This window comes from Hyperolius riggenbachi, chromosome 3 (genome assembly GCF_040937935.1).
Source record: "Hyperolius riggenbachi isolate aHypRig1 chromosome 3, aHypRig1.pri, whole genome shotgun sequence".
In the NCBI taxonomy this organism is placed as follows: Eukaryota; Metazoa; Chordata; class Amphibia; order Anura; family Hyperoliidae; genus Hyperolius; species Hyperolius riggenbachi.
In genome coordinates, this window is record NC_090648.1 from 169,222,055 (window position 1) to 169,247,047 (window position 24,993).

A 24,993-nucleotide genomic window follows, 5' to 3' on the forward strand; every position below is an offset into this window, starting at 1 on the left:
ACATTGTGGCAGTTTGCCCAGAGTACCGCGGTCCCAGAGCTTCTTGTGGGAGGGGTTTCACCACAATATCATTCATACAGCTCCCCCTGATGGTCTGTTTGTGAAATGCAATAGATTTGTCATGTAAAAGGGGGTATCAGCTACTGATTGGGATAAAGTTGAATTCTTGGTCGGAGTTTCTCTTTAAGAGCAGCAATGAAAATCTGACAGATATTCTTAATCTTCCCTATAATTAATCCATGTTAAAAAGATCTATCCCACATGCTTCCTGAAGAGGAAGTGCGGAAACATTTACCAACTGGGGATACAGGCAGAAATTAAAATCTTTAAAAGGACCTAACTGAGTGTATTCAGGCTCTGCCATTTAATGCAGCCAGATGGCAGAGTTTGTTGCCCCGGGTTTCACTGTTTGAAATGCAGTGCAGTTACACAGCAGCAAGGAGCACCTCATGTCACATCAGAGTGTAGCAGCAGCCATGTTCAGAAGAGATTCCATAAGACACACCCTCCCAGCTGCCCATACAGAGTGTTTCCCAGCACCCAGCAGGTGCACTGCAGCATCTAGTAGGCGGTGAATTTACCACCTAGAGCTGCAAAAAACATTTACTAACACTAACCAACAGGGGCGTTGCTAGGATCCTAAGAGATCTGGGACACTTTTGTGCACTCCAGACAAAAAATGGGTGTGGTCATGCACCAGAATGTGGGTGTGGTTATGGATGTAGCCAAATCTACATGAACTTAACTGTGTTCTAAGTAGGCCTGCCCAAATTTTTTTTGAATGAACCCCCCCCCCCCTCCATCAATACAACAAAAAATGCTTGCTGGGTGCTATGTGGTGCCATGCTGGGTGCTGTGGTGCCTCTATAGGGCACACTGGGTGCTGTGGTGCCTCTATGGGGCATGCTGGGTGCTGTGATGACATGCTGGAAGCTTTGTAGCCTCCATAGGGAGCATGCATCATTGTGTGTGTCCTCCTTGCTCCTCCCTCCGACCCCACCCCCTTCCCCCTCCAGCATAGTAGCACAGTGGGAGGAACTGCTCATCTCCTCCATACGCTCTCCAAGTCTGGAGACATCCTCTGCAGCTGGTGATTCTCCCCCTAGCATCTGAGAATCAGACACTTGGAACTCTATCTTCTGATTCCTTCTCACACACTAAGGGGAGAAACCCAGAAGAGAAGATGTCTGCAGAGTCTGAAGACCAAGCGGCCAGAGGTGAGTACTGCCACCCACTGCCTGGCTCTGCCTGGGGGACATCCGGGGCACCCCAGATTAGATCCAGGACACATGCCACTGATCTTTGGGGATAGCAGCCCTTGCTAACCAATAACTATACTCATCCAGTACCTTCTACAGACCTATGAAACAATACTTTACAATAACTTAAAAACCCAACCTCCCCCACCCTCTGCCCCAACTGTAACCTTCCTATTGTTACAAGAAAACAATGCCAAAACCAGTACCCCAATGGTGATATGAATGTGTCTCCAACACCAGCACCCAGTCTACCCCCACACCACAGAAATCCATAGTCATAGCACCATGAAGTCTAAGGTCTGGACTGTAACCTTTAGCATCAAAATTACGTGATTCACTTGCAAGATGAAGTTCCTTTTTACTTTGAATTTTGCTTTGCAAAGCATGAGTGGAAATTTGACAGAAATTGAAAAACTTCTGTCAAAGTACAAGTGGCCATTTTCACCCATGCTTAACCCCCCTGGCGGTCTATTAAAAACTGCCAGGGGGCAGCAGAGCAGTTTTATTTTTTTTTAAATCATGTAGCGAGGCCAGGGCTCGCTACATGATAGCCGCTGTGCAGCGGCATCCCCCCGCCCTCTTCGATCGCCTCTGGCGATCTCCGATCAGGAAATCCCGTTCAAAGAACGGGATTTCCTGGAGGGCTTCCCCCGTCGCCATGGCGACGGGCGGCATGACGTCACCGACATCATCGACGTCGTGACGTCATTGGGAGACCCGATCTACCCCTTAGCGCTGCCTAGCACTGATTGGCCAGGCAGCGCACGGGGTCTAGGGGGGGGGAGGCGTCATGGCGCGCCGGGCAATCGGCGCAGAGCGGCAGCGATCAGAGGGCACACGCAGCTAGCAAAGTGCTAGCTGCGTGCTGCAAAAAAAAAAATTATCAAAATCGGCCCAGCAGGGCCTGAGAAATCCCCCTGCGCGGCATAGCCCGTGCTCTGCTCGGGCTTACCGCCAGGGAGGTTAATTGTCTGGTCTGCTTAAATTTCCTGCTGACATAGGCCTCAATTCATCATTGTCTTTGAGATAACTTTTTCCAGTTTGTTAATTTACCGAATTCTATATGTATCGAAATCTAGTTGTATTCATCAAGGTTTTTCCGCATTCGGTGTGAATTCGATAAAATATCGATAACAATTCGGTAACCATTCGGTAACGTGTTGATATTTCCATTTTACAGCGGTAATTTAACACAAGGCCATTAAATTCCCATGGAATTGTGGGTAAAATGCAGTCCTTTGAACACTACGTAGCAACATTCTGAATAGGGCTTAACACCTGGACCGGGATTCTGGAAGTGGCTTGGTACAATCCCACAATTTCGCCAGCTGCGGCTTGATAGGAGCCTTTTCTAAAAAAATATAGCGCAGCTAGCAATTTAGTTAACCTTGGCACTGCCTGTGTTCTCTTACAAGATGATTCAAGAGAAATGCAGATGTCCTGTTATAGAATTAAATCTATTCTCTTGCAAATTTCTATGGTTCTAGACCTTATTCTTGCCCTTCTACGCCTTTGAATCACTCTCAGCTGATACATAACCACTTCAAATGGCTCCATCTTCTCTGTCAGCAATCATCTGACAGGAATAACGACAGAGCAGTGAAGGAGATAACTTATCCTAAATGTAGCGCTAAACCACGCCCACTCTAATTTTCATGAATTGCACTTTCTTCCGTTTTGATTACCGAATTATTACCGAATGCTCGCTAACAGCTGTAGATAAATTTGAAGAATCCTGAAATCAACTTAACGAATTCGGTATTTTAATGAACTGTCGTTAACCAATTCGATAAGTGTTGATGAATCGAGGCCTTTATGCCTTATATTTTTTCTCCTTCTAATCAGTGTGTGTTTCTTTACACATCTCTTTAGCTGATTGTGCAGCATGGTGGTGTAGTGGTAGTGGATATCACTCCTGCCTTTCAGTAGAATCCCAGGTTCAAATCCCATGCAGCAGGGGGGCTGCGGCCACTCCAGTATAGGCCAACCCCGGTATACGTAGCCAAGGTGTCTATTCAGTATAGGTAGCCACACCTCGTATAGATATCCAAGGTGTCCCTCTAGTATAGATAGCCACCACAGTGTAGGTAGCCAAAGTTGAACCTCCCCCTGTATAGGATACTGGTGTCAGTGGGGTTATGTAGTTTCCTGCTACTTCCCCATACCAAACACTCACAGACCTGCAGATCAGTGGCAACCCAAAGAGAGGAGAGTAGTGTACAGTAACTGTGCAACACATTTCAATGCAGGAAATTAGCAATGACCACATCTGAAGAGTACACTGTGGGCTTTGCGCTGCTCTCCTTTCTGTTTACGTTGCTGCAGATCTGAGATCTGTCTGAGTGTAAAAGGAGGCTGCAGCAGCTATACAAATCAGACAGGGGGACCCTGGCAGCATGGGGGGCCCCTGCTGTGGGTTAGGCCCCAAGTGGCTGCCTGATTCCCCAGCCAAAACAGCGCATCTACCAGTCAGGACACTGTCTAGAATTTGTATGTTTGTATTTGTGAGTTTCCACTTGGGTCTCCACTTTCCTCTCACGTCTTAAAAACATTAACATTAACTGGTTTAATTCAAATAACTGTCCTTAGACTGTGGCAGTGTTACGATTAAGAGCTCCTCTGAGGGATAATTATTAACACGACTATTTACTATGTGAAGTGCTGTGGAAGATGTCAGCATACTCTATACACTGTATAAATACATCATACTAACTCATGTCTGACATTAAAGGGTTTATACACACTGCATTTTTGAATTGTGTCATCTGAGGCTTGAGTTTCTCACGATTGTACTGATTTGATGTCTCGCTCACCATGCATTCATGTACCTCATCTATTACATTTGTTGCACCTGTTTCTAATATCTCTCCAGATGTTGTGAATTGCATCATCATCCCCAAAAGCTTTGCCTTCCAGGCCTATCTGAGCTCTTGTATCTCCATGTGTGATATCCTGTTCTGCTGAGCTCAATGAAGTGCTGATTCCAATGCCTGACTAGGGACTTATCATTCACAAGATCACTACAAGTCATGTGCTGTACGCCACTCTTGTTCCTAATTGTTCCATCATGCTACCGGGAGTAAAACAACTTGTGTAGCAAATTCGCTAGTGTTATATAAACACGGGCCTGATGCACTGTAGCATGGTAAAGTTGCTGTGCGCAAGGAATTTTACTGTTACCAACAGCAGTAGAGCATCACACGCTAACCCCTTAGCACTGCAGTTAGGGGCGTAACTACAGGGGAGCAGCCATTGTGACTGCAGGGGGGCCTAGAGCTGTTAAGGGGCCCCAACTTTTACCTCACTGCCACCGATAAAGGGGTCCCTCCTTCAGATAAGGTGTTCTTTGGCTACACTTGTTATGGGTGTGAAGATTACGATGTCCACACTTATTGCATATATTAAAAAATAGGTGTAAGGAAAACGCGGAAATGCCGCCGTCTCTCAAGGTGAGGCGGCTGTTTCCGCGTCCAGCATGGCGTCACAACGCGGAAAAAACGCTGCATGCCGCATAGGCAGTGCGGCGGAATCCGCATCAGAGGCGGCCCCCGCACTAGATACATTGCATGACAGTACTGGTGTGGCTGGGACTGATAGTCCACCAAGATTCAGACTTACACGCGCGCGAGCAGAGAGGCAGAGTTTAAATAGCAGTTAAAAGGGTGTCGGCTGACCAGCTGGGTCAGCTGACAAATTCCACTGCTCTCATTGGACCAGCAATTAGGGAGGTCCTGGAAAGGTCCTAGAGTATATATACTGCTGGTTGTTCACTTGCTCTTTGTCTGGCGTGCGATCACATATGTGGGAGCACCCAGATCCGTAGTCAGATCCTTAAGTGTGCCGGGACCAGCTGGAGCTGTAATCCTACACTTAGCTAGATTATTGATAGCTAAAGTACTAGTTTGATTGTGATTTTCTGTTATGACTTTTGCCTGCCTCGACTATCCTCCTGAACTCTGACCTTGTACCTCGATATTTCTGATACTCTGTTGCCGAACCTCGGCTCGTTCCTAGACTCTGTTTCTGCCTCCTGATTTTGTACCCCGATATATCTGATACCCCGTTGCCGAACCCTGCCTGTACTTTGACTCCGCCTTTGCCTACTGTATTTGTACTTTATCTGTCCGTGTGTGTACGACCTGGCTTGTCTGACCTCGAGAACCGACCTCACGATTGGAGGCGGTTCCCAGTCCTGTTAGTGACACTTCTTCCTGAGTGTCACTCTCGGACTTTCCTTCCTACTGTCAGTCTGACTCCTCCCGTCTTGGAGAGCTCAGGTCTGCGGAAGGAATCCGTGCAGTTCTCCTTGCTGCACTGAGGCCTAGGCCTCCTAGTGTTACTGTTACACCAAAACACTACACTGTACAGTTTGTATATCGGATTATCGGTGAGACTGCAGATCACTTATAATCTGGTATATATCTGTATTTCCGGCGATACTGCAGATCACCGGTAATCGGATACTCTCTGCGCCCACCGATCGTTACAGAACGCCAGACCACAAAAACGATGGAATCACGCACTGATCCTCTGACTGTGCTTGCCACTTCGGTGGATAACATTCATCAAGCACTGGGCCAGCACAAAGCCTTAATTGATGCCTTATCAGGCTCTGTGAAAACCCTACAGACGTCAGTTGATTCAGTGCGATCCCCTCCTAGTGATGACATACGTATGCCTGTACCTGATAAGTTTTCCGGCCACAAATCTGACTTCCGGAATTTCAGGAGTAGAGTGTTGTCATATTTCGAGTTGAGACCCCGATCCTCGGGGACTGAGGCCCAACGGGTCATCTTCATTAAAACCCTGCTGACTGGCGACTCCCAGTCCTGGGCATATAACCTGCCTTCTACCGATACAGCTCTAACCTCGGTAGAGGAATTCTTTAAGGCTATGGCCGTAATTTACGACGACCCTGACCTTGCTGCATCCTCTGAGCGGAAGCTCAAACTTTTGCGGCAAGGCAGAGGTTCGGTTGAGGATTATGCGGCAGAATTCCGCAGGTGGTCAGTCACTACTAGATTTGACAACTTTGCCTTAATGGATTACTTCTTGTCTGGGTTGTCAGAGGAGGTCTCCGACTGAAGCCATATCATCGGCCATTCGAGTGGATCGCAGGTTGCGCCACCAGAGGCAGGCTAGGGGCAGTCACCGTGTCAGGGTGACATCGTACGCGGCACCATCCGCTACACCCCTAGTGACACCTTCTCCGCCTGTCTCACCCTCCCCAGCCTTGCCACCGCCCGAACCAATGCAGATTGGTCGGTCAAGGCTGACCCAGGTGGAACGAAGGCGGAGAATGACAGAACAGCTGTGCCTGTATTGTGCAGCAGCAGGACATAGAGTGCGAAACTGCCCTAACAAGTCGGGAAACGAGTGTGCCTAGGAGTAGTGGGGGGTGACACCCTGGGCACGCAAATTGCACCCCTTAAAGAGAAGAAATTACTTCTCCCTTGTACGGTTACATGGGAGGATAAATCTGTATCCACTGAAGCCTTTATTGATTCTGGCTCAGCGGCTAATTTTATGAACTTCGAATTTGCTCAGGAGTTGGGCCTCCCACTCACTCCTGTGAGACCCCCCATTCAGGTTACGGCAGTGGACGATTCCCCTCTGCAACGGAATCGTGCCCTGTCACAGACTCCGATGGTGAGACTTACCATAGGGGTTCTGCATGGGGAAGAATTACAATTTTTTGTGCTGCACATGTCAACCTCCACTATTATCTTAGGCATGCCGTGGTTGCAAGTCCATTCACCGCACATCGACTGGGCCACGGGTCAGTTAACCTCCTGGTCTCCCCATTGTTTTCATCAGTGTTTGGGGAAGCTAACATTGGGGCAAACCAGAATTCAGGTGGAAGGGGTACCAGACCAGTATGCTGAATATTCTGATGTTTTCTGCCCTAAAGCTGCCGATAAATTGCCTCCACATCGCCCTTTCGACTGTCCCATTGATCTCCGTTCTGGTTGTGTACCCCCCCGGGGTCGTTTGTACAATTTGTCGGGGCCCGAAAAATTGGCGATGCAGGAGTACATTAGGGAGAATCTGGCCAAAGGCTTTATTCGGCCGTCCCGGTCGCCTGCTGGGGCAGGCTTCTTCTTTGTAAAAAAGAAAGACGGAGGTCTGCGGCCTTGCATTGACTACCGCGGTCTCAACAAGATTACAGTAAAAAATCGCTATCCGCTACCCTTGATAGACGATCTTTTTACACAAATCACTGGCGCCCAGATCTTTTCTAAGCTGGATTTGCGAGGTGCGTACAACCTGGTACGCATAAGAAAGGGCGATGAATGGAAGACGGCCTTTAATACACCAGACGGGCATTATGAGTACCTGGTAATGCCCTTCGGGTTATGTAATGCCCCGGCCGTCTTCCAGGAACTCATCAACGAGGTCTTCAGAGAGGTGTTGGGAAGATTTGTTCTAGTTTATCTAGACGATATTCTTATCTTCTCCAACAGTCTCTCTGAACATAGGACCCATGTGAGGTTCGTTTTGAACAGACTAAGGCAGAATCTATTGTATGCTAAGTCAGAAAAATGTATCTTCGAGGTAACATCTGTCGCTTTCCTGGGGTACATAATCTCTACTACTGGCCTGTCCATGGATCCGGCCAAGGTCTCCGCTGTGTTAGAATGGCCTCAGCCGGTAGGCTTGAAATCGCTTCAGCGGTTTCTTGGCTTTGCCAACTATTATAGGAGGTTCATAAAGGGGTACTCTACGGTGATTTCTCCACTTACCAGTCTCACCAAGAAGGGTGCAGATACCACTCACTGGTCTCCCGAGGCGTTACAGGCTTTTGCCACCCTGAAGGGCTTATTTTGTTCTGCACCCATCCTCAGGCATGTGGATACGTCTTTTCCTTTTATTGTTGAGGTGGATGCCTCAGAGGTCGGGGTGGGGGCTGTGCTGTCTCAGCGATCTGGCTTACAGGGTAGATTGCACCCGTGTGCCTACTTCTCCCGTAGATTCTCCCCTGCGGAAAGGAACTATGATATTGGCAACAGAGAGCTCTTAGCCATTAAGTTAGCCTTCGAGGAATGGCGACACTGGTTAGAGGGAGCGGAGCATACGGTCACGGTTTACACTGACCATAAAAATCTAGAATACATCGAGGGAGCTAAGAGGTTGAGCCCTCGCCAGGCTCGTTGGTCATTATTTTTTTCTCGATTCTCTTTCATTATTACGTATACACCGGGTAGCAAGAACACTAAGGCGGATGCCTTGTCCAGGTGCTTTGAGTCAGAGACAGCACAGCCCTCCATTCCAGAGACTATTGTTCCCCAGAGGTTGGTACTGGCCGCAACAGAGACTTGGGAGGATTGGAAGGGGACTTTAATTCCCTTCCAACAAGACATCCCAGAAGGAAAACCCGCAGGGGTGCTGTTCATTCCGCTACCGTTCCGTCTCCAGGTTCTAGAGATGTTCCATACGCATAAAAATGCTGGGCATCCTGGAGCATCTAGAACACAGGATCTGGTAGCTAGATGTGCTTGGTGGCCTTCCTTGGCAGCTGATTGCAAGGAATTCGTGAGGGAATGTGCGGTTTGTGCTAAGAGTAAACCCTCCCGGCTGGCACCTGTGGGTACCTTGCAGCCTTTACCCACCCCGAGTGAGCCATGGACCCATTTGTCCATGGATTTTGTAGGTGAACTTCCCAAGTCAGAAGGCATGTCGGTCATTTGGGTGGTAGTCGACCGCTTCAGTAAAATGGCCCATTTCGTGCCCTTGAAAGGACTCCCCTCGGCCCAGGAATTGGCTGACCTGTTTATCACACATGTGTTCCGGCTGCACGGCATTCCGGAAAACATATTGTCGGATCGGGGAGTCCAGTTCATTTCTAAATTCTGGAGGGCATTCTGCCAACAAATGGGCATGAAGTTGTCATTTTCATCGGGCTACCACCCACAGACCAATGGGCAAACGGAGAGAATCAACCAGTCTTTGGAGCAATTCTTGAGGTGCTATGTTGCAGAAACACAGAACGACTGGGTCAAATTTCTGCCTTTCGCGGAGTTCGCACAAAACAATTTAAAAAGCTCCTCCACCGGATTCTCTCCATTCCAGGTGGTGTCTGGAAGATTGCCCAAGTTCTCACCATTGCCAGTGGCCTCCTCTCCGTTTCCAGCTTTGGAAGCCTGGCAGAGATCTTTTAAAGATATTTGGCACACGGTGAGAGATAATTTACGAAAAGCTTTTGTTAATCAAAAGGGTCAAGCTGATAAGAGACGTTCAGTAGAGTGGAGCTTCCAACCTGGAGACTTGGTTTGGGGTCTACACGTCATTTGGCTCTGAAACAACCTTCTGACAAACTTGGTCCCAGGTTCGTGGGCCCATTCCCTGTGACTAGGAAGATCAACGATGTCACATATACCGTTGATCTTCCCACCAGCATGCGGGGAGTGAGGTCTTTCCATGTATCACTTCTCAAACCCGCAGTCCAGCTGGGTCCCACTCCTCCTCCTCCTGTCTTAGTCAATGCCCAACCCGAGTATGAGGTGGAAAAAATCATAGATTCACGTACTGTACAGAACTCGGTGCAGTATCTCGTAGATTGGAAGGGGTACGGCATTGAGGAGAGGCAATGGGTACCTGGGAACCGCATGCATGCGGATGAGTTAGTGAGGGAATTTCATACGGTACATCCAGAAAAGCCTGGAAGGAGTTGTCCGGAGTCCACTCCTCGGGGGGGGGGGGGGTACTGTAAGGAAACGCGGAAATGCCGCCGTCTCTCAAGGTGAGACGGCTGTTTCCGCGTCCAGCATGGCGTCACAACGCGGAAAAAACGCTGCATGCCGCATAGGCAGTGCGGCGGAATCCGCATCAGAGGCGGCCCCCGCACTAGATACATTGCATGACAGTACTGGTGTGGCTGGGACTGATAGTCCACCAAGATTCAGACTTACACGCGCGCGAGCAGAGAGGCAGAGTTTAAATAGCAGTTAGAAAGGTGTCGGCTGACCAGCTGGGTCAGCTGACAAATTCCACTGCTCTCATTGGACCAGCAATTAGGGAGGTCCTGGAAAGGTCCTAGAGTATATATACTGCTGGTTGTTCACTTGCTCTTTGTCTGGCGTGCGATCACATATGTGGGAGCACCCAGATCCGTAGTCAGATCCTTAAGTGTGCCGGGACCAGCTGGAGCTGTAATCCTACACTTAGCTAGATTATTGATAGCTAAAGTACTAGTTTGATTGTGATTTTCTGTTATGACTTTTGCCTGCCTCGACTATCCTCCTGAACTCTGACCTTGTACCTCGATATTTCTGATACTCTGTTGCCGAACCTCGGCTCGTTCCTAGACTCTGTTTCTGCCTCCTGATTTTGTACCCCGATATATCTGATACCCCGTTGCCGAACCCTGCCTGTACTTTGACTCCGCCTTTGCCTACTGTATTTGTACTTTATCTGTCCGTGTGTGTACGACCTGGCTTGTCTGACCTCGAGAACCGACCTCACGATTGGAGGCGGTTCCCAGTCCTGTTAGTGACACTTCTTCCTGAGTGTCACTCTCGGACTTTCCTTCCTACTGTCAGTCTGACTCCTCCCGTCTTGGAGAGCTCAGGTCTGCGGAAGGAATCCGTGCAGTTCTCCTTGCTGCACTGAGGCCTAGGCCTCCTAGTGTTACTGTTACACCAAAACACTACACTCTACTCAGGCGAACAGAGGTTAGTTTGTATATCGGATTATCGGTGAGACTGCAGATCACTTATAATCTGGTATATATCTGTATTTCCGGCGATACTGCAGATCACCGGTAATCAGATACTCTCTGCGCCCACCGATCGTTACAATAGGACAGCAAAAAAATGGTGCAGGGTGATGCTGATAATGACATCTTACTATTAAGGTTATTTAACATTTCAGAAATGTCCTAAAAGGGTAAATAACCTTAGTAACAAGATGTCATTACTGGCATCTGCATACATTACCTGGAGTACATTACATTACTAGGACCTGGAGTCCTGCAACCAGCCATTCACCATGCAGAGAATAAAGCCACATGGTGATTGGCTGACTGCAGGACAGCTGCAAACTAACTAGGAAGTGGAGGAGACGCGATCTTCCGGGACCAGGTAATGTATAACTACACCACTGCCTACTCCCCTACTGAACCCTCCCTGTACCTAACCCTAAGACCCCCCCCCCCCAACCCCCCCCCTTCCCGGTGCTTAACCACTACCCCCGGCTGCCTGACTCTAACCACTCCATCCCTGCTGCCTAACCCTAACCACTCCACCCTCATGCCTAACCATAACCCCCTGCTTAACCCTAACCACTCCACCAAGGCCCCCTAACCACTTCACCTCCATGCCTAACCCTATCCCCCTGCTTAACCCTAACCACACAACCAAGGCTGCCTAAAGCTAACCACTCCAACCCCATGCCTAACCCTAATCCCCTGCTTAACCCTAACCACTCCACCCCCATGCTTAACCGTAACCCCCTTCTTAACCCTAACCACTACTCCAAGGCCCCCTAACCACTTCACCCCCATGCCTAACACTATCCACTTCACCCCGGCTGCCTAACTCTAACCACTCCAACCCCATGCCTAACCCTAATCCCCTGCTTAACCCTAACCACTCCACCAACGCTGCCTAACCCTAACCACTCCACCCCCATGCTAAACCGTAACCCCCTTCTTATCCCTAACCACTCCTTCAAGGCACCCTAACCACTTCACCCCCATGCCTAACACTATCCACTTCACCCCGGCTGCCTAACTCTAACCAGTCCTCCACCATGTCTAACCCTAAGTGAAACAATTAGAAAGACAGGGTCCGGGCACCAGTGTGTTGCAACGATCCATACTTTTATTTTATCCCCAGCAGGACAGACACATAACAAACAGGGCAGGTCATAACAAACAGACCTTCCTGTTTGTTATGTGTCTGTCCTGCTGGGGATGAAATAAAAGTGTTGATCGTTGCAACACACTGGTGCCCGGACCCTGTCTTTCTAATCGTTTCACTTTGAACTACAATTTCCGGAGGCACAGTGAGTTATCTGCTGAAACCCCAGCATAGGCTGCCAATAGCATCTAGTGCCGATTTTTTCTCTACCTATCTATGTCTAACCCTAACCACTCCATCCTGGCTGCCTAACCCCCCTGCCTAAGTTTACCTACTCCCTGCACCATAGGTGGTAATACTTAAAGCCACGATTAGCAGCAAGGAGGCTACATTATGGTGCCCTATAAATAGTAAGGGAAAGGATGTGAACATTGGAGGGCCCCTTCAAAGCTTTGCTGGCAGGTCACATGATTTGAAATTAAGCCCCTTGCTTCAGGCATTACCGTGGTATTGCATGTGGTGAAATGCGCTGAACCATAGCAACACATGTGTTGCCCGGTAAAGCCTATGCCGCTAAAGGGTTAATGTGCGGTGCTCCCTCAGTGTTAATAAAGGTAACATTTCCTTATGCTCTATGTGCATTCCAACTTTACCACAGTATAGTGCATCAGGCCCTTTGTCACTGAACCTACAGCTCTCAGGTAAGATCACCACAGAAGATTCATCTGCCTTTCTTAAAACAAATAGGGCTATAAAAAGTCACTCGACCAGAATAAGAGCAGGGAAGGAAGGGGATGAGTGCCAACACAAAATTCATTCTAGATCCTTGAGTTTAAACATATATTCATTGTCCAGTAATCCAGGATGCAACAGAGGCTAGTTCAACAAGCAGCAATTATGCGCTTAAGGGAACAAATAGTGTAAACCTGGAAAAGTTTTTAGACTTGCCAGGGAAAGTAACTCAAGGCTGGCAGTATAACATCTGATGGGAAAAGACACAGTGGGAAGCTACCTAATCCCCTCGTAACTGAAGTGCTGCAGCAATGTCTAGTGGTGCATCATATAAAAACGCAGAATTTACACAACAACCTGTGCTGTGATTTATAGTGCAAGCTGATGATCTGAGTCAAGGAACAGCAAAGCATGCATCTGATCATGACATGGTGATGTGTCACAAGAATGCATCCTGCTTTGTGCTGCATGTGCAGCTGATAGGAGTTATACATAGAGGCTGAAGGGCACTAATCAGCTGTGTAACTAAACCACAATGTGACAGCTGACTCAGCCTCTCATATAGGTAGTTACAGAGCCTTGTAGTACCACCGCTCCAACATAGCCATCTGCCAAACACCTTGGACACACAGGAAGAGCCAACAGTTGGTGAATACACTACCTGTCAATTTTCTGTGGGGAATGTATCCAAAGGCTAAGTTTATATGGATGGCTTGGTGGCTGGTGTGGTCATCACTTGCCATCTAGTTTGTAAAATCACCAGATGTTTGCAGGCAGCTGTTGCATTCAGGACAAGTGACCCATGCGTGTTTAACTAACCACTTGTCTGAAGCTGCATACAGCGTCCATGTACAGCTGCCTAACTGCACAGCAGGTCAAACACTGTCACAAAGTGCAGTTAGCATTTCCCTGAAATGGTTGCCATTCATTTGCATTGTACATTAACTAAATTGTGGCATTTACCGGCAGATCAGCATTAACTACACAGTCACTGCTTATCAACCATGTGAATTAACTGTTCATGTGAAATTAGGCTTGGTGCTGTTTAACACTCTAAGCGGTTTTTCAGTAAGTGCATTTGAGGTGGTATGCCACCAAGTCACGGAATTCACCAGGGCTGACAATGGATCCTATTTGACGCGCTCTGTAAGGTGGTAAATGGGTCTCTAAAGCTAAGTACACACATGTGAGAATTGTCGCCCATTGAGGATTGGGAATTTGGGGAACGATGCTGTACAGACACATCCCTAGCCTTGAGGCTAGCAGTGTGTTCTGTTGCTATGGAGGGGGGGGGGGGGGGCGGAGGAATGACGATTAGTGGACGACAGAGCGGCATCAATTAATCACCAGGAATGAAAATAGCATTGCGATCGGTAATGCTCAGGCAATGGGTTTTGTTAACGATCCGACAGGATGGATGATTAACAACCCACGATGCCCGAGCAGTCATTCGTCGGCCGTTGTACCCAGTAAATGATCGCCGGCTGAAACGGTCGTTATCGGCCATTTGAGCCAACGGTTACTGCATGTGTGTACTTAGCTGAAGACCTTTTTTATAATGCTTAAAGAGAAACTCCGACCAAGAATTGAACTTAGTCCCAATCAGTAGCTGATACAGCCTTTTACATGAGAAATCTATTCCTTTTCACAAACAGACCATCAGGGGGCGCTGTATGGCTGATATTGTGGTGAAACCCCTCCCACAAGAAGCTCTGAGTACCGAGGTACTTCTGGCAGTTTCCTGTCTGTGAACCCTGTTACATTGAGGGAAATAGCTGTTTACAGCTGTTTCCAACTGCCAAACAGCATACAGCAGCTACATCACTTGCCAGCAGTAAAAATGTCACCATGTGATAAATGTCAGAATATAAATCAGGGATGTACAAGATTTTACAATGGACAAACACTGAATAAATCATTTATACATAATTATTGTAAAAATGAAACACTTTTTTTATTACATTATTTTCACTGAAGTTCCTCTTTAATTCAGTGCAAATGTAATGAATAGCCAATAAGCACGTTATATAATTATAACAGCCGTTCAAGACAAACTATGGAAGGTGCAGTGGCGTTCCTACCGTCAAGCGGCAGGGGCGGCCCGCACCGGGTGTCTTGATGCTTAGGGGGTGACACCCGGAGTCCTGTGTTGCCGCCCCTGCCGCCAGTGCACATGTTGTGCAAATTTGGGATTTTACACCCCCCCCCCCCCGTGGCCGTCCCCGCTGACAACCTATGTGTGTCGTTCCCTCCCCCCCCCCCCCCCCCCGGGGCCTTCCCCGGTGACAGGCAGGACTCAGGAGCAGCCCAGCTTCAGACCTCCGACCAGCCGGCGACCAGTATGCGGGCGCTAGGACCCAGCGGACACCGCACTGATATGCGGAAGTGACATCACTTCCGCATATACGGCGTGGTGTTCACTGAGTTCGGTGCGCCCGCATACTGGTCGCCGGCTGATACTGAGGTCTGAAGCTGGGCTGCTCCTGCCTGTCACCGGGGAAGGCCTGTGAGGTGAGGGGGGGGGGGGGGGGGGTAGGTTGTCAGCGGGGACGGCCACGGGGGGTGTAAAATCCCAAATTTGCACAACGAGTGAAGGGCACCTGTCACTATCTAACCTGGGGGGGATCCCTATTACTATCTAACCTAGGGGGTCCCTGTCACTAACTGGGGGTCGCTGTCACTATCTTACCTGGGGCAGTGGGGGGTCCCTGTCACTATCTAACCTGGGGTGTCCCTGTCACTATCTAACCTGGGGGGTCCCTGTCACTAACCTGGGGGTCGCTGTCACTATCTAACCTGGGGGGGTCCCTGTCACTCTCTAACCTGGGGGGGTCCCTGTCACTATCTAACCTGGGGGGGTCCCAGTCACTAACTAACCTGGGGGTCGCTGTCACTATCTAACCTGGGGGGGTCCCAGTCACTAACTAACCTGGGGGTCGCTGTCACTATCTAACCTGGGGGGGTCCCAGTCACTAACTAACCTGGGGGTCGCTGTCACTATCTAACCTGGGGGGTCACTGTCACTATCTAACCTGGGGGTCACTGTCACTATCTAACCTGGGGGTCGCTGTCACTATCTAACCTGGGGGTCGCTGTCACTATCTAACCTGGGGGTCACTGTCACTATCTAACCTGGGGGTCGCTGTCACTATCTAACCTGGGGGTCGCTGTCACTATCTAACCTGGGGGGGTCCCTGTCACTAACCGGGGGATGCAGTCACTAACTAACCTGGGGGTCGCTGTCACTATCTAACCTGGGGGGTCCCTGTCACTATCTAACTGGGGGTCGCTGTCACTAACTAACCTGGGGGTCGCTGTCACTATCTAACCTGGGGGGTTGCCGTCGCTGTCACTATCTAACCTGGGGGGTCGCTGTCACTATCTAACCTGGGGGGTCGCTGTCACTATCTAACCTGGGGGGTCGCTGTCACTATCTAACCTGGGGGGTCCCTGTCACTATCTAACCTGGGGGGTCCCTTTCACTAACCTGGGGGGTCGCTGTCACTATCTAACCTGGGGGGTCCCTGTCACTATCTAAACGGGGGTCGCTGTCACTAACCTGGGGGTCGCTGTCACTAACCTGGGGGGTCCCTGTCACTGCCTAACCTGGGGGGTCCCTGTCACTGCCTAACCTGGGGGGTCCCTGTCACTGCCTAACCTGGGAGGTCCCTGTCACTGCCTAACCGGGGGTTGCTGTCACTAACCTGGGGGTCGCTGTCACTATCTAACCTGGGGGGTCCCTGTCACTATCTAACCTGGGGTCGCTGTCACTAACCTGGGGGTCCCTGTCACTATCTAACTGGGGGTTGCTGTCACTATCTAACCTGGGGGGTCCCTGTCACTATCTAACCTGGGGGGTCCCTGTCACTATCTAACCGGGGGTCGCTGTCACTAACCTGGGGGTCGCTGTCACTAACCTGGGGGGTCCCTGTCACTATCTAACCTGGGGGGTCGCTGTCACTATCTAACCTGGGGGGTCCCTGTCACTATCTAACCGGGGGTCGCTGTCACTATCTAACCTGGGGGTCCCTGTCACTATCTAACCTGGGGGGTCCCTGTCACTATCTAACCGGGGGTCGCTGTCACTATCTAACCTGGGGGGTCCCTGTCACTATCTAACCTGGGGTCCCTGTCACTATCTAACTGGGGGTTGCTGTCACAATCTAACCGGGGGGTCCCTGTCACTATCTAACCTGGGGGGTCCCTGTCACTATCTAACCTGGGGGTCGCTGTCACTAACCTGGGGGTCGCTGTCACTAACCTGGGGGGTCGCTGTCACTATCTAACCTGGGGGGTCCCTGTCACTATCTAACCGAGGGTCGCTGTCACTATCTAACCTGGGGGTCCCTGTCACTATCTAACCTGGGGGGTCCCTGTCACTATCTAACCGGGGGTCGCTGTCACTATCTAACCTGGGGGGTCCCTGTCACTATCTAACCTGGGGGGGTCCCTGTCACTATCTAACCTGGGGGGGTCGCTTTCACTATCTAACCTGGGGGTCGCTGTCACTATCTAACCTGGGGGATCCCTGTCACTATCTAACTGGGGGTCGCTGTCACTATCTAACCTGGGGGGTCCCTGTCACTATCTAACCTGGGGGTCGCTGTCACTATCTAACCTGGGGGGTCGCTGTCACTACCTAACCTGGGGTTTCCTGTCACTATCTAACCTGGGGGTCGCTGTCACTATCTAACCTGGGGGTCACTGTCACTATCTAACCTGGGGGTCACTGTCACTATCTAACCTGGGGGGTCACTGTCACTATGTAACCTGGGGGGTCACTGTCACTATGTAACCTGGGGGGTCCCTGTCACTATCTAACCTGGAGGGTCCCTGTCACTATCTAACCTGGGGGGGGGGTCGCTGTCTAACCTGGGGGGGGGTCGCTGTCTAACCTGGGGGGGGGGTCGCTGTCTAACCTGGGGGGGGTCGCTGTCTAACCTGGGGGGGGTCGCTGTCTAACCTGGGGGGTCGCTGTCGCTATCTAAACTGGGGGTCCCTGTCACTATCTAGAATTCAAATATACCAGCACTCCAGCTTTCTCAAAGAATCACGCTCTTTTATTGATATTGGTAACCACACACGCCTTGAGAAAGGGGGACCCTGCGAGGCCCCGAAACAATTGTCGGTCATTTCTGTGGATATGTTAGCTCAATAAAAGAGCGTGATTCTTTGAGAAAGCTGGAGTGCTGGTATATTTGAATTCTGGACTTATACTTTGGTGGTTTGCCTATACCACAATACCAAGCACCCTACCTAAGATGGTGTGCCCAGTCACAACTTTTCCTGTTCCTGTCACTATCTAAACTGGGGGCACCAGTCACTAGCTGAACTGGGGGGCACCAGTCACTAGCTGAACTGGGGGGCACCAGTCACTAGCTGAACTGGGGGGCACCAGTCACTAGCTAAACTGGGGGGCACCTGTCACTAGCTGAACTGGGGGGCACCTGTCACTAGCTGAACTGGGGGGCACCTGTCACTAGCTGAACTGGGGGGCACCTGTCACTAGCTGAACTGGGGGGCACCTGTCACTACCTAAACTGGGGGGTACCTGTCACTACCTAAACTGGGGGGTACCTGTCACTAACTGAACTGGGGGGCTCCAGTCACTAATTGAGCTGGGGGGCTCCTGTAACTACTTAAACTGGGGGGCTCCTGGCACTACCTAAACTGTGGGGCACCTCTCACTACCTAAACTATCTAGGCCAGCCAGCCCAACATAACCACCAGCCAACCAGCCCAGAATCACTGGCAAAAAGGCCACAGCATCACCACCAGTCAGGCCAGCATTTACTTCAACCAGCCAGTCCAGCCACAGCATCACCGCCAGCCAGCCCAGCCACAGCATCACCGCCAGTCAGGCCACAGCATCACTGCCAGGCCTTTCAGCTCACACATCATCGCCAATCCAGACAAAAATAGTATTGCCAGCCAGGCACAGCAGCCAGTAGAGGAGAATTCAGAAGCCAGGTGAGAGGTGTCTACCATATTAATGGGGCATTTTGCCTATTTATTTGAAATGCTGTCTATTTATGTGCCTCATGACTGCTGAATTTGTCTTGTTGGTGGCCTCATGGTTACTGGATTTGTCTTTTTGGGGGCCTCATGATTTGTTGTGGGCCTCAAGATTGCTGAATTTGTCTTGCTGGGGGCCTCATGATTGCTGAATTTGTCTTGTTGGGGAACTCATAATTTATTGGGGGCCTCATGATTGCTGAATTTGACTTGTTGGGGGCCTCAAGATTGCTGAATTTGTCTTGTTGGGGGCCTCATGATTTGTTGGGGGCCTCAAGATTGCTGAATTTGTCTTGTTGGGGGCCTCATGATTGCTAACTGCGAGACTATGGGAAAAGCGGAATCAACCTCATATGAGACAATAGCATTGAGGCCTGGAACCCACTGAAAACCGCAAACGCAAAACGCAACCGCTAGCGTTTTGTCTGAGCGGTTTGCAAGCGGATTCATGCGCGTTTTTGGTCGTGTTTTGCAACATTGTATTTTTTTCCCCAGCGGGTGCCTAGCGTTTCGCGTTTTTATCCTGATTGGTCCTGTGAATTATTTTTCATTTTGTTACAGTGTGCTGAACCGCAAAACGCTAGCAAAACCGCTCAGTTCAGGTTTTGCTGAGCGTTTCCGCTAGCGGTTCAATACTTTACATTGAAGCGCTAACGCTCCCAAAATGCTGCACGTCCTGCGTTTGCGTTTCTGAGAAACGCAAATGCTCCTGTGGAAGTTGCCCCATCCATTAACATCAGCCCAGCGTTTTGGCAAACTGCTAGCGTATCGCAGTGCTGCCAAAACGCTGCCAAAAGCGCTCCTGTGGGTTCCAGCCCTAAAGGAGTTATCCGGGCAGTTTTAATAAAATTAACCGGGGGCTTCCTCCAGCCCCAAGCTCCCAGGACATCCCTCGCCGCATCTCTGCTCTCAGCCGTTCGCCGGAGCTCCGACCCGGTCCCCGGCGATGATGTCAGAGCGACCTGGAGGTTGCTCTGTACTGCGCCTGCGCGATCGGCGCTGTCAATCACCGCCACGTGGGCCGGAGCGGACTGCGCAGGTGGTAGTAGTTCTTAGCCTCCGGCGAACGGCTGAGAGCAGAGATGCGGCGAGGGAGGTCCTGGGAGCTTGGGGCGTTCATTTTATTAAAACTGCCCGGATAACTCCTTTAAACCTACTTTTTTTTTTTATTTTTTTTTTTAGCTTTTTAAAACAGAAAATAAAACTGGGGGGGTTTTAAAAAAAACAAAAAACATTTTTCAGGAGTAGGATGGATGAAATTGTTTATCTTCACAGTTTATTTTCAACTTGGATTTTCCATAATGTTCATGTATGAGTTAAAATGTTTGTATTTAGTTTAAATTGCTGTTGGCACTTTGCGATAGATAAGTGACTTTTCGCCACCACTGTCCTAATCTAATGTCCCACCATTGCTAAGTTCATGTAAACTAGTCTCCACCCGTGACCACACCCACATTTTGGTATATGACCACACACATTTTTTGCGCAACGTAGCCCCAATTACGGGGGGGCAGGGCTGTGGAGTCTGAGTCGAAGAGTCGGAGTCTGGGCAATTTTGGGCACCTGGAGTTGGAGTTGGAGTCGGAGTCGTTGATTTCATAAACTGAGGAGTCGGGTGATTTTGGTACAAAATCCACAGCCCTGTTAAGTATTAAGACTAAGGAGTCGGAGTTGAAGCTATTTTGGGTACCCGGAGTCGGAGTTGGAGTCGTGGTTTCATAAACTGAGGAGTCGGAAGATTTTTGTACCGACTCCACAGCCCGGGGGGGGGGTGACTGTGGATAACCAGCACCGGGTGCCAAATACCCTAGGTACGCCACTGGGAAGGTGCACCAGAATCAGCTCAACATTTTAGCAGCCAAGACAAACCTGCACATTATGGAGTATTTAAAACAAACTGCAAAGATGAATGGTGTGTAGAGTAATGGTGTATAGTAAACTACAGCATCCAATCAGATTTATTCACCTGTCCAATCCAAACCTTCCTAAAGATAATTTTAGACAGGTGTCGGAAATAGCCCATAACATTGCTATTTAACACATATGTGTATCATGATACAAACACAGAGCAAACTTTTATTAATTATTTTTACTAAGAACCTATGTATGAAAGAGTAACCAAGCAGCTCGGGGTGACCCACAACCACTAGGACCTATAGACTAACTAACCATCTAACTCAATCCTTGCCATGCACTGAGGAGGACCAGCAGTCCCAAACAGACTGTCTACATGTGGGGTTGATGTGACTCTGTAAAATTTAAAGCTATAGGCTTGCTATACACCAGCAGTTCTGGATGCTAGCCTGGCTTACAGGGGTTAAAAAGAGATAATTTGCATATTCAGCAGTGATGCATTGTGGGTAGCCACAGTTACACACTTAAATCTGAATTATCACAAGTACCTTCTGTTTTAAGAAGGTAAATCAAACTAACCTATGTATGAAAAGTATACTAATCCATGTCAGATAGGTACTCCAGATATAAATGATAGCTAGATGATAGATAGATAGATAGATAGATAGATAGATAGATAGATAGACGAGCTATAAGCCATATCATACCGTACCTTGAAGGTGTCTTCACTTGAATGTCTCTTGAACTTTTGCCAGTAGAAGTTCTTTGTAGCAGCTACATTTGTCTGCCTACTGTGCGCTACACCCATTATTGCTGAATGTGGGCACTGAGATTTACGTATGCACGTATTTGCATAGTAATTGTCTTGCAGTTTAGGCAAATCCTTTTCTGGCTCATCCAGCATGACATTAACAGTTCTGTAAAGTCTTACTAATTAACCGCTATCATGATGAGGGAACATCATTTGAAATGTGAGTTACATACACTTGCAGTTGTTTTAGGGGAGAGGAGTGGTGAACTGTGCTACTTTCAATGGGTTCTATTTTCTAATGCATTTACGGCATTTACATAGTCCTGGAAATTTGTTTCTAGGCTGCTCCCTCCTCTAATATTTCATGCTGTATTACACTGAGGTTTGGCAGCCTGACTTTCTAAAGGGGAGATTGGAAGCAGTTCATTTCAGCGAGGGACATTTTGGCTCACAATGTAAAAGAAAGGATATTGTCACAATTTTGACACCAGGCAGCAGTTAGCTATTATATAGATACAACTCCATATCAGATTATCAATAATTTGATGTTATGCTAAATTTTAGTGGCAATGTTTGGCTTTTATATAGCATAAATGTATTGTTTAGGGTTGCCAATTATGGTTATGCTGGTTAGGGTTTGGGATAGGGGAGATTTGTTTCAGCTTTTAAGCCAGGATAAAGATATTAGGTATCAAGAAGATAGCATTGGTCGGCTGCAGCCCAAGGGGGATCCTGGACATGAAATAGGGGCTGCTACATATGAATGAGGAGGCTGAAAATGGAGAGCAACACATGAAAAAGGGAAGTTGATGCCCAAGGGAGCTGTATATGAAAGAGAAAAGCTACTGTGCATGGATGTTACACATGGAAGAGGGGGCTGCACATGGAGTGGGATGGGCATTGCGGCACTTGGAAACAGAGCCCCTACATACTTGGGGCTCGATTCACAAAAGGGTGCTAACTCAGTTAGCAGCACGCCTAAAAGCGTTGGGTGTGCTAACTAGGGTGCTAAGCAGTTAGCACGCCCAAAGCTTTTATTGATCACGCGCAAAGTTTAGCGCTGTGCGCGAAACGTCACACCGGGTGCGCCTAAAACATCGCATTGTGCGTCATTTCGGGCGCACCCAGTGCAATGTTTCAGTTTCACCCGGTGCGACGTTTCACGCGCACTGCGCATCGCTAAACTTTGCGCTAAACTTTGCGCAGCCTAAAGGGCTTTAGGCATGCTAGGGGCTTTTAGGCAATGCTAACTAAGTTAGCACCCTTTTGTGTCTCAAGCCCTTGGTCTGCGATATATCTGGCCTTGAACATGGAGGAGGGTTTAAGGTTAGCACATCAGGAAAGGATTATGAGAAGAAGGCTGGCATCAGAAAAGACTTAACAAATTTAGAGTTAGGAATCAGGAAGGGTGTAGAAGAGGTTAATTAGGGGTTGAGGGGGTTAAAAATTAGGTATCAAGATAGGGATGTTGGGGGGAGGGAAGGGTTAAGTGTCAGGAAGGGCTCTATATTACTAATCAGCAGTTAGTATGCATGGTTACGGGGACTGTGCATGCATATCACAACTGCTGCCTACTCACTTTGGGCAGCGGGTGTGCGGTGGGGGCTTCATGGTGGGTGGGTGCAAGTAGGCTTTGGGTGTCAGGGGCTTTGGGGCAGATTCTTTTAAGAATCAGGGGCTTAATGGTTAATAATAAAGGGGTAGGTAAGTGATTGGCTTTTGGAATGGATTAAGGGGGATTCATCAAGTAGTAGATTAGTAGCCAGGAAGGAGATTTACCAATAAAAGGATCAGTTATGATTAGTTGATTGACATGAGAATTGCTAGATTCATTGACATAAACAGCATGAGAAATACAATATAATAGAGTACAAGTACACTGTCAGCTCCCCCACACCAAATCTACTGGGCACAGGAAAAAATACACATTCCAGGGACATCATGCCATTTCATGCATGCAGCATCTATAAGTATGCAGAGGTTGTACACAATATATGTTTTTCTTAGGTTCTGGTTGCTGCACCTTAGAATTGACTTTCACAGTGAAGTCTTGAACCTATTAATGTAATTCATGATGTAACCCTGAGCAGTGCAGAATACAGTTCATATATAGAAATAGCTCATCCTCACTGTGTAAACGAGTGTAACTTGTAAGCGTTTATTGTCTACAAGAGGATGGAGAGAAGCTACCTGCAGTCTTCATTAAAGGACAACCGAGGTGACATGTGATATGATGAGATAGACACGTGTATGTACAGTGCCTAGCACACAAATAACTAGGCTGTGTTTCTTTTTTTCTTTCTCTTCCTTAAAGAGTTAAAAATCAGGTATACAAGAATTCTTTCAAAAAAAAAAAAATCAGGTATACAAGTGACAGTTTCTATCCGGGTCGGACTGGGTCAGACTATAGCATAACCTTCACTGATTAGTAATTACAGCGATAAAATACTTTTCTGTCAGTAAATAGCTTCTGAGAGCAGGAAAGAAATAAAAACGGTCAACAATTCATGGATTTGAGCTCTAGCATACTTCAATGAAGGTGTAATTGAGCAGAGACAATGAAATAGTAAAAACTAGATTTAAATATAAAATAAAACTGGGATATCTTAAAGAAAAAAGTAAATTTTAGGAGAAGGGGGATGGATACAATTGTTTTTCTCATCAGTTTATTTTCACCTCGGATGTCCTTTAACCACTTCAGCCTTCAGTCGTTTTCAACTTTATGCATCCAAGCAATGTTCACCTCCCATTCATTAGCCAATAACTTTATCACTACTTATCACAATGAACTGATCTATATCTTGTTTTTTCCACCACCAATTAGGCTTTCTTTGGGGGGTACATTTTGCTAAGAGATACCTTACTGTAAATGCATTTTAACAGTAAGAATAAGAAAACAACGAAAAAAAAATCATTATTTCTCAGTTTTCGGCCATTATAGTTTTAAAATAATACATGCCTACATAATTAAAACCCACGTATTGTATTTGTTTTAATGTAGATGTAGTTTTACTTTTTGGCCACAAGATGGCAACCTTAGGTTTTTTTTACATGACGTCACTCTATGCGTAACATGTACGCTTAGAGGGACGTAGGGGGGGACGTAGGAGGCAGAAAAAGCTAGGCTTCCGAGAGAAGCTGTCGCTTTTTCTGCAGGGGAGAGGAATCAGTGATCGGGCACCATGGCCCAAATCACTGATTCCCTGGCTAACGAACCGCGGGCCAGGAGCGCGCATGCACATGCGCGATCGGTCGTGGGAGCGCACATGGCCTCCTGGATGTAGCTTCTACGTTCAGGAGGCAAAAGTAGTTAAGTACCTGGGCCCTTATTCAATTCACTTTTTCTCCTAAGCTTTTTCCTAGATGATATTTTCATTCTTTATCAATAAAATGCTCTTTAAGCCACTGGCAAGAAAGAAAATAATTAGGAAAAAAAATAAAATAGTACTTTTTCACCTACTTTTTGGTACTTTTTTAAAATTGCAAAGTGCTGAAAAGTTATAATAAAGAGAAAATTAAAAATGATGTCCTTGGAGAAAACTTACGAGAAAAAGTGAATGAAATAAGGGCCCTGGATTATTCT

At 48.1% G+C, this 24,993-nt stretch overlaps 1 protein-coding gene across 3 annotated transcripts in view; it reads right to left on the minus strand.

Annotated features, from left to right (window-relative positions):
* The window catches only part of LOC137563140 (aminopeptidase N-like), a 155,991-nt gene that overhangs the window by 120,111 nt on the left and 10,887 nt on the right, over positions 1–24,993 (minus strand). Inside the window, exon 1 of one of the 3 annotated variants that reach the window (XM_068275237.1) lies at positions 21,372–21,561. The exons of the other annotated variants lie outside the window; for them this stretch is intronic. The gene's annotated coding sequence lies outside the window, so the exon portion shown is untranslated. Of the gene's footprint in view, positions 1–21,371; positions 21,562–24,993 lie in introns of those variants that run through there. 3 annotated transcript variants of the gene reach the window in all.